The following is a 10,608-nucleotide window of genomic DNA, read 5'->3' as shown; positions in this document are numbered from 1 at the left end:
CAAACTTCAATAATAGTTTAACTGAATCATCTAATAAAGAAAATAACTCCTTTCTACTAGACATATGATTACTACAAGCATTATTCAAATACCATATATTTTCATCTTCAGCATATGAATTACTTGTAAAAGATAAAGTCTGAGTATCCAAATTATCATCAGTATTTTGATGCTGATTTTCTGCAACGTGTACTTGATTGTTATTCACCATTTTAAATCTGCAATCTGCTGCTTTGTGTCCATACTTTCCACAATGAAAACAGTTGAAATTGGTTCTTTCTTGATAAAAATTGCCTCGACCTCTTCCTCGGTTGATAGGCCTAAAATTCGTTCCACCTCTTCCTTGATTAGGTGGTGTAAAATTATTGTAACCCCCTTGGTTGTAATTGTCACGACCTCTACCTCTGAAACTTCCTCCACCTATACTTTGAAAATTAAAACAACGACCTCGTCCTTCTTGTGTACGGCTTGATTCTGCAACATTGTTTAAATTCACACGACTTTTTAGGGCTTCCTCAGTTGATTTTTTTGACTTCTCCAGTATTCTGCTGATGTGGCTTTCCATGGTTCCTTGCAACTTTGCAATCGTCATAGTATCCATATCGTGGGACTCTAGTATCGTAGTCACCACATGGTCATACTTCATCAGTATGGTGCGAATAATTTTCTCCACCACTTTGCTATCAGGCATATCTTTTCCATAGACTCTCATTTTATTGATAAGATCTATAACACGAGTAAAATATTGCTCAACAGTTTCTGAGCTAGACATCTCGTACCTTTCATATTCTCTTCTCAAAGACTGTAACTTTGCTCTCTGAGCTTTATCTATACCTTTGTATGATAGCTTCAACGTGTTCCATGCTTCCTTTGCACTTCCGGCATTTGCTATTTTGCCAAACACCGTATAATCTACTCCTTGATGAATTTGAGATAACTCCAATTGATCTCTTCTTTGTTGGACAGCATCTGCTCCTTCTTGCAAACCCGGTTCAATAAAATTCCACAGGTTCTGGGCCTTCAAATGGGTAGACATCAAAGTCTCCCAATAACTATAATCAAGTTTCCCATCTAACTTGGGACCGGACACCACAATATTGAAAGTATTTGCCATACCAACTCTATGAATAAACAACTATGTGAGAACTCTCTCACACCTCACAAACTCTCAAATACCAGGCGCTCGATTAACCAGCTCTGATACCAATTGAAAGTATAATACCCACAACTTAATTGGCCCCAAAATCACTCACTCTCATAAGTAACACTATCATATTTTTAGTCTCTCAAACTCACCAACACTCATGGAACAAAAGAACACTTCTCATAATTATATTTACTCATTTCAAGGAACACACAATACACAAGGCATATGTGCCTTTATATAGGCAATGCTTTCTACTAAAATAATAATTTATGAATCACAACTCAATTTTGTAATGACCACTATTTCATGAGTTGGCTTCATGAATCTTCTTTTAACTTGTATTCATGTAGTTTCCATAATCTTCTAATTTAGGTTGCTTGACTTCCAATTTCAATTCAATTTGATTTTGAATTTTTTCAATGTTGTAGAATGTTGTAGTTGTACTACTCTCTTGAATGTTCTTCAAAAATCTTCAAGCTTCCAACATCTTCTAGTAAATAGATGATTATTATTTTCAACTCAAACTTTGCTTCTTCAAATTTTTTTAACCATATTTCATGAAGATTTTAGTCCATGCAAGTTGATTTAAAATTTTTAATCAATAAAGTATTATTTCACTACCAGTCTAGCTTTTTGAAACTTTAGAAAATTGAGTTGTTTATAAAATTTGAGGAGATATTTGTGAGTTATAGAGGATTTGTGCCAAATGTACAATCAATGAGAATGGAAGGAAGTTCTAGTTCAAGATATGAGCAAGTGAGATAGCCTTCTTTTAATGTTTACAATGTGAATGATGAACATGAGATAATTATAGGGGATGATTGGTCATTTGGAGCAACTATTAATTGCAATGATTGAACCACCAATCCAGCATCCACCAAAGTATGAATCCTTTATGGAATTATAGATGTTGCAGAGGATGTCATTCTAGACAATCTCAGAAACTCAAGGTTCTACTTCTAAGACACATCAATATATAAGTCATTTTTTGATGTTGAATCTAATGGTCATGCAACAAGTTGATTAATACCCTGACTAACAAACTCGTTATGCTGTAGTCATAACAGGTTATTAATGAGGACATTACTATGACCGGTAACCTATAACTCTTAAACATATTGTTAGGGTGGAGCTCAGAAATAATAATAATAATAAGAAGAAATGAGGTATGTATTTATATTTAATTGAAGGAATTTACAAGTAATTGGTAAGTGAAGAACATATATAAGTGTTGTAAGAAGAAATAGAAAAATAAAAGGGGATAGTGCAGCAGAATGATGCAGAAGGGTATAGTAATTTTTCAATTTCTCCAGCATAACAGTACCTGAAGAATTAGAAAGAAAAATAGTTGAGAAAGGGAATAGAAGGGAAAAGAATAAGGAAATAGGGAAGAAGAGAAGGGAACAACACAAGGGGAAAGCAAATGTACCAGCAATCCCTGCCCAACATAACCACCCAACCCCTTGCTTTTAGTTCTCTCTCTAGTGCTCCTTCTTGGACCCGCATCATGCTGATTGAGTGCCAGCTGTCCTTCTATTGTAACAATATTTCCTTCTGAAGTTGTAAGCTTTTTATTTATGTGCTCTTCCTCATTCCTGCGCCTAACATTACTCTCCTCATCAAGAGCAACCTTGTCCTCAAGGTTGAATGCAGGAAAGAGCTTGAGGAATTGATCAACATCCTCCCAACTCGTTTCTGTGACAGCCCCTTGTCCCCACAGAATTTGCCACTGTAAAATTTCCTTGTCACCACGCAAAATGGAGCGTTGTGATAAAATCTGATAAGGCTCCAGGATTGGTCCGAGTTCCGTTGTAGTTAAAGGCAGTGGTAGATACTTTGATTCTTGGTCACCACGAAACCTCTTGAGTGCTGATATATGAAAAACATTATGGATACGGGCTTCTGGCAGTAATTCCAACTGATAGGCTACCTCACTGAGTTTTTTCCCAATTTTAAAAGGGCCAAAATAACGCAATTCCAACTTCTGATGCTTCCACAGTGCCACTAAGTGTTGGCGATATGGCTGCAATTTGACTAGCACTAAATCACCTTCTTGAAATTCTAAGTGGCGTCGATGTCTATCCGCAAAATGCTTCATGAATTGTTGGGATCTGCCAAGATTGAGTTTAAGCTGATCAAGCAATTTATCTCTAGCTAATAGTAGTTCCTGCAAGGATGGCTCATCCTCATGAGAGAGTTCATACCTAACAAGGGAAGAGGGGTCTCGATCATAGAGTGCTTTGAATGGAGTCATTTTGATGCTGCTATGCCCAGGGAAGTAACTCTAGCCACTTCTTAGGATTGTCAAAATAGAAACACCTCAAGTACATCTCCAGGGTTCGATTACATACGTCACTCTGGCCATCCGTCTGCGGATGGTAAGCTGAACTCATGGCTAAGCGAGTGCATTGTAACTTGAAGAGATGTTGCCAGAATTTGCTAACAAAGACTCTGTCCCTGTCGGAGACAATTGATTTTGGAAATCCATGCAACTTCACCACATTAAGAATAAAGGATTCAGCCACTGATTTACTAGTAAAATCCGATTTTAGTGGGCTAAAATGAGCATATTTAGTTAAGCGATCAACGACAACCATGATCACAGAAAAACCACATGAAGCAGGCAAAGAGACAATAAAATCTATGGAGATATCCTCCCACACCTGCGAAGGAATAGGCAATGGTTTGAGCAGCCCTGCTGGCGCTTTAGCCTCATGTTTAGCTTGTAGGCAAGTGCAGCAAGTGAGAACATAATGTCTAATGTCCTTTTGCATGTTAGGCCAATAAAATTGAGCACAAATTTGTTCGACTATTTTTGCAATTCCCGCATGGCCTCCCACCACACTATCATGCTATTCATGAAGAATGAGTTTGATCAAGTTGCTATTTGGTAGAATAACCAAACGGTTCTTCCACAATAGTGACCCACTGTGACAAGTATAATTAGAATTCTTGGTAGAATTAGAAGTACATTTCTGTATCAACTCATAAAGAGTAGCATCCTTCTCAATTGCAACTTGAAGGTGCTACAAGAAGTCCACATGAGGTGTAGACCAAGCACCAGAAAAGCTTCTTGATAAGGCATCTGTAGCCACGTTCTCGGTACCGGCTTTGTACTGAATCTCAAAGTCGTAACCCAGGAGTTTGTGAAGCCATTTATGTTGTTCAGGTGTGTGCAAATCCTTCTCCAAAAGAGATTTCAAACTCTTGTGATCCGTTCGAATAATAAATTTCTTGCCCAAGAGATAGTGTCAAAACTTAGCAATTGCTTCAGTTATTGCATAAAACTCTCTAATATAGGCGGATTGCTTTTGCAAGGTAGGGGGAAGTTTCTTTGAAAAATAAGCTATAGGATGTCGCTGCTGAATCAAAACAGCACCAATACCCGTACCTGACGCATCGGTCTCTACCTCAAATAGAAGGTTAAAATTAGGTAGTGCTAGCACTGTTTTAGTGGAGATCGCTTGCTGTAATTGATGGAATGCCAACATGGCTTGATCAGACCAAACAAAAGTGTCCTTTTTCAACAAATCAGTAAGAGGAGCAACTAAGGTTGCATAACCTTTAATAAAATGGCGATAATATCCCATGAGGCCTAAAAAAGCACGAAGCTGCTTAACACTACTAGGTTGAGGCCAATCTTGAATTGCTTGCACTTTAGTCGATTCCATGAGAACACCACTACCTGTAATCGTGTGGCCTAAGTAATCCACCTCATTAGTTCCAAAAAGGCATTTAGAGAGCTTGGCGAAGAGAGTTTTCTGTCTTAGCAGCTTCAATACCAATTCCAAATGCTCAAGATGACTATCAAAAGAACTGCTGTATACCAATATGTCATCAAAGAACACCAACACAAACTTACGTAAGTATGGTTTGAAGACATCATTCATAAGGCTCTGGAAAGTAGCAGGAGCATTAGTAAGGCCAAAAGGCATTACCAACCATTCGTATAAGCCATGATGAGTACAGAAAGCCGTTTAAAATGGTCCTCAGGTTTAACCAAAATATGATGGTAGCCGGATCGTAAATCCAACTTAGAAAAGACAGTGGCCCCAAACAATTCATCCAATAACTCATCAACAGTTGGGATAGGAAAATTGTCTTTAATAGTGACACTGTTCAATGCTCTATAATCAGTACAAAATTGCCATGTGCCATCCTTTTTTTTTTACCAAGAGGACTGGTGATGAGAAGGGGCTCTTACTGGGTTGGATTATCCCCTCTTGTAACATGTCTTGTACCATCGATTCAATTTGCGATTTCAAGCTATGGTGATACCGATAAGGACGAGCTTTCACAGGTTCAGCCCCAGTCACTAATGGAATGCTATGGTCCTGAGAGCGTTGTGGAGGGAGACGTGATGGCGTGGCAAAAATAGCGACGTACTTACGCAACAGGGAAACCAAAGCAGGGTCTAAAGAAGCAGGAAGTGGTAAGCTGGCCTGTGAGGTATCAGCTGGTGTTTGGAGTTCCAAAGAGAAGGCTTCGGCAATTGCATGTGTAGAGACCAGCCTTTGAATGTGATGGAATTGAATCTGAGAAGCCATAGAACTCTTCTCACTCCAAATCGTTACAAACTTTCCTTGGTGCACAAAGCGCAAGAATGAGGCATTATAGTCCACAATATGTGCTTTTAAGGTCATCAACCAAGTAGTTCCTATGACCAAATCACCACCTGCCACATGAAGGACATATACCTCAGGTATTGAGATGGTACACCCTGCCACATTGATGTCTAGATTAGCAATTTTTCCTTCTATTGTCAGAATATTGAAATCTCCAACAATCACCTTAATTCCTGGAGCAAGTTCGATAGGAAGATTCAAAAACTTAGCGATGCATGGCTGGATAAAGCTATCAGAGCTACCACCGTCAATTAAGGCCTGCACTTCTAAGCCATTGATGGAAACTTTGACACAAATGGTAGATGGTCCTGAAGTACCGAGCATTGCATTACAGGACAAATGGTGGTCCAGCACCTGACCTTCCAAGGATTCAAGTGTGTTATCCGCAAATACCGGTTCTGCAAGGTCACCAACAGGAGCCATATTCTCGTCCAATTCTAATTGTAGCCACATGAATTGATGATTTGTGCAGCGGTGGCTGGCAGAAAATCATTCGTCGCACCAATAATAAAGACCCTTCTCCCGTTTACTCTGAATCTCAGCAGGGGTCAACCTCCAAACTGGGTTTTTGAGTGGTAGAGTGTGAGAGCGTTGTGATGGTGTCGGAAGTAATGTGGGAAGAGTGTTGCGGTTGGGTGGCCGTGGAGATGGAGAAGAATTGGGAGTTGTGAATTGTGGTTTGTGAGCAGCAGGGCCATATGTGGTTTTTGGCGAAGAAGTCAATTTCTCTTCATAGAGTCTAGCTAAGGACACCGCCCTCATCAAAGATGGGAGACATTGAGCTTTAACCTCCCGCCGTACCTCAGGTTTCAGTCCACTAACAAAACAGTCTCGGAGCGCCTCAGGAGGATCAATGTGAGTACGATTTGCCAAAGTAACAAATTCTGAAAAATACTCGCTTACCGTGCCACCTTGCTGCAACTTGAATAACAATTCTCGTGGTGACTCGAACAGTGACGGGCCAAATTCGAGCTCAATCGCCCGCTTCACTTGGTTCTGTGAGCGATACTGAGCAAAACGTTGGGACATTTGAAACCAAGGGATGGCAGCACCAGTCATGTGAATTGCAGCAATTCCGATTTGTTCTTCTTCGGGAACTTGAAAAAAATCAAAATGCTGGTCCATTGAAAAAATTCACCCCAAAGCATCAGTACCATCGAATTTCGGCAAATCGATATTCACTCAACGAGAATGCAGAGATGAACGATATCTGTGCTGGTTCTGAAGAAGCTGCGTAAGAGAATCCTGGATGGCGTCGATTTTGAGATTAGTGGCTTCGGAAGCACGAGCGCATTCATATCTGTTCTTCTCTGTGATGGATTCGAACATCTGGAATAGCTTTTTAATGTCGGCCTCCGTGCTTTTAATCCGCGTGTTGTCAGCTACGGCCATGGTGATGAAAGCACCAATTGTTAGGGTGGAGCTCAGAAATAATAAGAAGAAGAAGAAGAAGAAATGAGGTATGTATTTATATTTAATTGAAGGAATTTACAAGTAATTGGTAAGTGAAGAACATATATAAGTGTTGTAAGAAGAAATAGGAAAATAAAAGAGGATAGTGCAGCAGAATGATGCATAAGGGTATAGTAATTCTTTAATTTCTCCAGCATAACAGTACCTGAAGAATTAGAAAGAAAAATAGTTGAGAAAGGGAATAGAAGAGAAAAGAATAAGGAAACAGGGAAGAAGAGAAGGGAACAACACAAGGGGAAGGCAAATGTACCAGCAATCCCTGCCTAACATAACCACCCAGCCTCTTGCTGATTGAGTGCCAGCTGTCTTTCTGTTGTAACAATGTTTCCTTCTGAAGTTGTAAGCTTTTTATTTATGTGCTCTTCCTCATTCCTGTGCCTAACACATATATAATAATGTTAATAATACATAAATAAGAGTCTGAGTCATTTTTTTATACCTACATATACCATTCAAGATTGTAAAAAAAGTGGCACGAGTTGACTAATAGAAGAGATTTCAGATGAGAGGTCTAATTTAAACAGTACAAAATTATAAAGTACATATAAGTATATATATAGGAATAGAATCCTAAAGCTTGGCCGTGGAGAGGCCACCTAAACTGGTCTTCAGGCTAGATTGACCTAATTAAAATAAAATTGTCTCTCAAATGAAAAACACATATAGTGGATACAACAATAATGAGAAAAGACTATTATGATCAGAATAGATAAAGGACGTAGAGTGAATTCGCCAGATGTGAATTTGCGTATCACTGAAGTCCGCCAAGATCTGAAAAGGAGAAGTATATAGCCACATGTAAGAACATGATGATTTCTAGAAAGATTCTGAAATCGAATACAACTAAATAAAGAAACATAGTTCCTAAGCATCCTAAGTCCGAACCCCTCAATCTCAATACCTTAGGTCAATCTAATCCTTTAAACAAGCTATCTTGTACAAATCCAAATATTCTCTTGCTTTAAATCTAACTCCTTTTCCTTTTCATTATAATTGAGATTAAAACCTAATGTCTTCACTAATCTTTAATATGTCAATATTTGCATGCATCCAACAAACATAAGCAACACACACAATATCAATCACAAAAATTCACAAGTGGTTCAAGTAGTACAAGTAGCATATAAGTAAACAAGTAGAAAAACTCAAATAATTATACACTCAAACAAAATAAACAAATACATTACACGTATGATGTGTGGCAGTCCTATCAGCCATGAACTAACGTGTTAGTTATAAGACCCGTTTGGAAAGCTTTAAAAATTACTTTTTTGAGCTTTTAACTTATGAAAAGTAGAAGTATTAATGTTTGGTATAATTTTTAAAATTAAATTGTAGCTTTCTAAGAAGCTATTTAAGTGTTTATAGAGAAGTTAAAAAAAATAACTTCTCTCAAAATAAAAAGCTTTTTATCATATTTCTTTTAAAATAAACACTTTTAGAACTAAAAAATCAAACACAAAATAACTGATTTATAAACTACTTTTAATATAAACATTTATTGTTTAATCTAATTTTTCGAAAGGAACTTAATTAAGTTGTTTCAAACTGGACCATAATACTAGAACCTAACACATCTGGTAGTCAAATTAAACATAGTCTTTCTATTGTGCATTCCTAAAAGAAATACCTTGAACTTTCCAGAGGTCAGTCTCAAAGGTAGCACTATACAGGAATTATATGCTCGATCAACCTTACAATCAGAACAAATATAGTGAGTAAAAACCAATATCTCCACATAGAACCAATAGCAAGTATGGAAGAATCCTTTATATATCTCACACATAGCATCACATAGCACTGAGCAAGGAGATCGAAACCACAATCCTTGCAAGGCATAAGCATAATTAATATCATCACACAAGTAGGACGAAATTCACATTCTTGTCAAAATCATCATTAATAATAATAGTCGTCAATCATAACCACTGATGAGCGGATAATTTATACGCTTTTTGGCATTATTTTTAGTAGGATCTAGTTACTTTTAGGGATATTTTTATTAGTTTTTATGTTAAATTCACATTTCTGGACTTTACTACGAGTTTTTGTATTTTTCTATGATTTCAGGTATTTTCTGGCTGAAATTGAGGGACTTGAGCAAAAATCAGATTCAGAGGTTGAAGAAGGACTGCTGATGCTGTTGGATTCTGACCTCCCTGCACTCAAAATGGATTTTCTGGAGCTACAGAACTTAAAATGGCGCGCTTTCAATTGGGTTGGAAAGTCGACATTCAGGGCTTTCCAGAAATATATAATAGTCTATACTTTGGCCGAGTTTAGATGACGCAAACGGGCATTGAACGCCAGTTCTACGCTGCAGTCTAGAGTTAAATGCCAGAAACACGTCACGAACCAGAGTTGAACGCCAAAAACACGTTACAACTTGGCGTTCAACTCCAAAAGAAGCCTCTGCACGTATAAACTTCAAGCTCAGCCCAAGAACACACCAAGTGGGACCCGGAAGTGGATTTATGCATCAATTACTTACTTCTATAAACCCTAGTAGCTAGTTTAGTATAAATAGGACTTTTTACTATTGTATTTGACATCTTCGGATCATCTTATGATTTTTAGTTCATCTTTGAATCATATTGATCACCTTTGGGGGCTGGCCTCTCGGCCATGCCTGAACCTTCATCACTTATGTATTTTCAACGGTAGAGTTTCTACACTCCATAGATTAAGGTGTGGAGCTCTGCTGTTCCTCATGAATTAATGCAAAGTACTACTGTTTTTTTATTCAATTCAACTTATTCAGCTTCTAAGATATTCATTCGTACTCCAACATGAATGTGATGAATGTGACAATCATCATCATTCCCCCACGAACGCGTGCCTGACAACCACTTCCGTTTCACCTTAGATTGAATGAATATCTCTTGGATCTCTTAATCAGAATCTTCGTGGTATAAGCTAGATTGATGGCGGCATTCATGAGAGTCCGGAAAGTCTAAACCTTGTCCGTGGTATTCCGAGTAGGATTCAGGGATTGAATGACTGTGACGAACTTCAAACTCGCGAGTGCTGGGTATAGTGACAGACGCAAAAGGAGGGTGAATCCTATTCCAGTATGGTCGAGAACCTCAGATGATTAGCCGTGCTGTGACAGAGCATTTGGACCTTTTTCACAAGAGGATGGGATGTAGCCATTGACAACGGTGATGCTCTTACATAAAGTTTGCCATGGAAAGGGGTAAGACTGATTGGATGAAGACAGCGGGAAAGCAGAAGTTCAGAAGAACGAAAGCATCTCTATACACTTATCTGAAATTCTCATCAATGATATACATAAGTATCTCTATCTTTATTTTCTGTTTATTTATTATTATTATTCGAAAACTCCATAACCATTTGATATCC

At 38.1% G+C, this 10,608-nt stretch overlaps 1 pseudogene; it reads right to left on the bottom strand.

The window, feature by feature from the left end:
* Positions 1 to 4,398: 4,398 nt before the first annotated feature.
* LOC148576247 (uncharacterized) lies at positions 4,399 to 7,164 on the bottom strand (annotated as a pseudogene).
* Between the last annotated feature and the right edge of the window lie 3,444 nt (positions 7,165 to 10,608).

Source organism: Arachis ipaensis, chromosome B1, assembly GCF_059453495.1.
Source record: "Arachis ipaensis isolate K30076 ecotype BB chromosome B1, ASM5945349v1, whole genome shotgun sequence".
In the NCBI taxonomy this organism is placed as follows: domain Eukaryota; kingdom Viridiplantae; phylum Streptophyta; class Magnoliopsida; order Fabales; family Fabaceae; genus Arachis; species Arachis ipaensis.
This window is presented reverse-complemented; position numbering and strand designations above follow the sequence as displayed.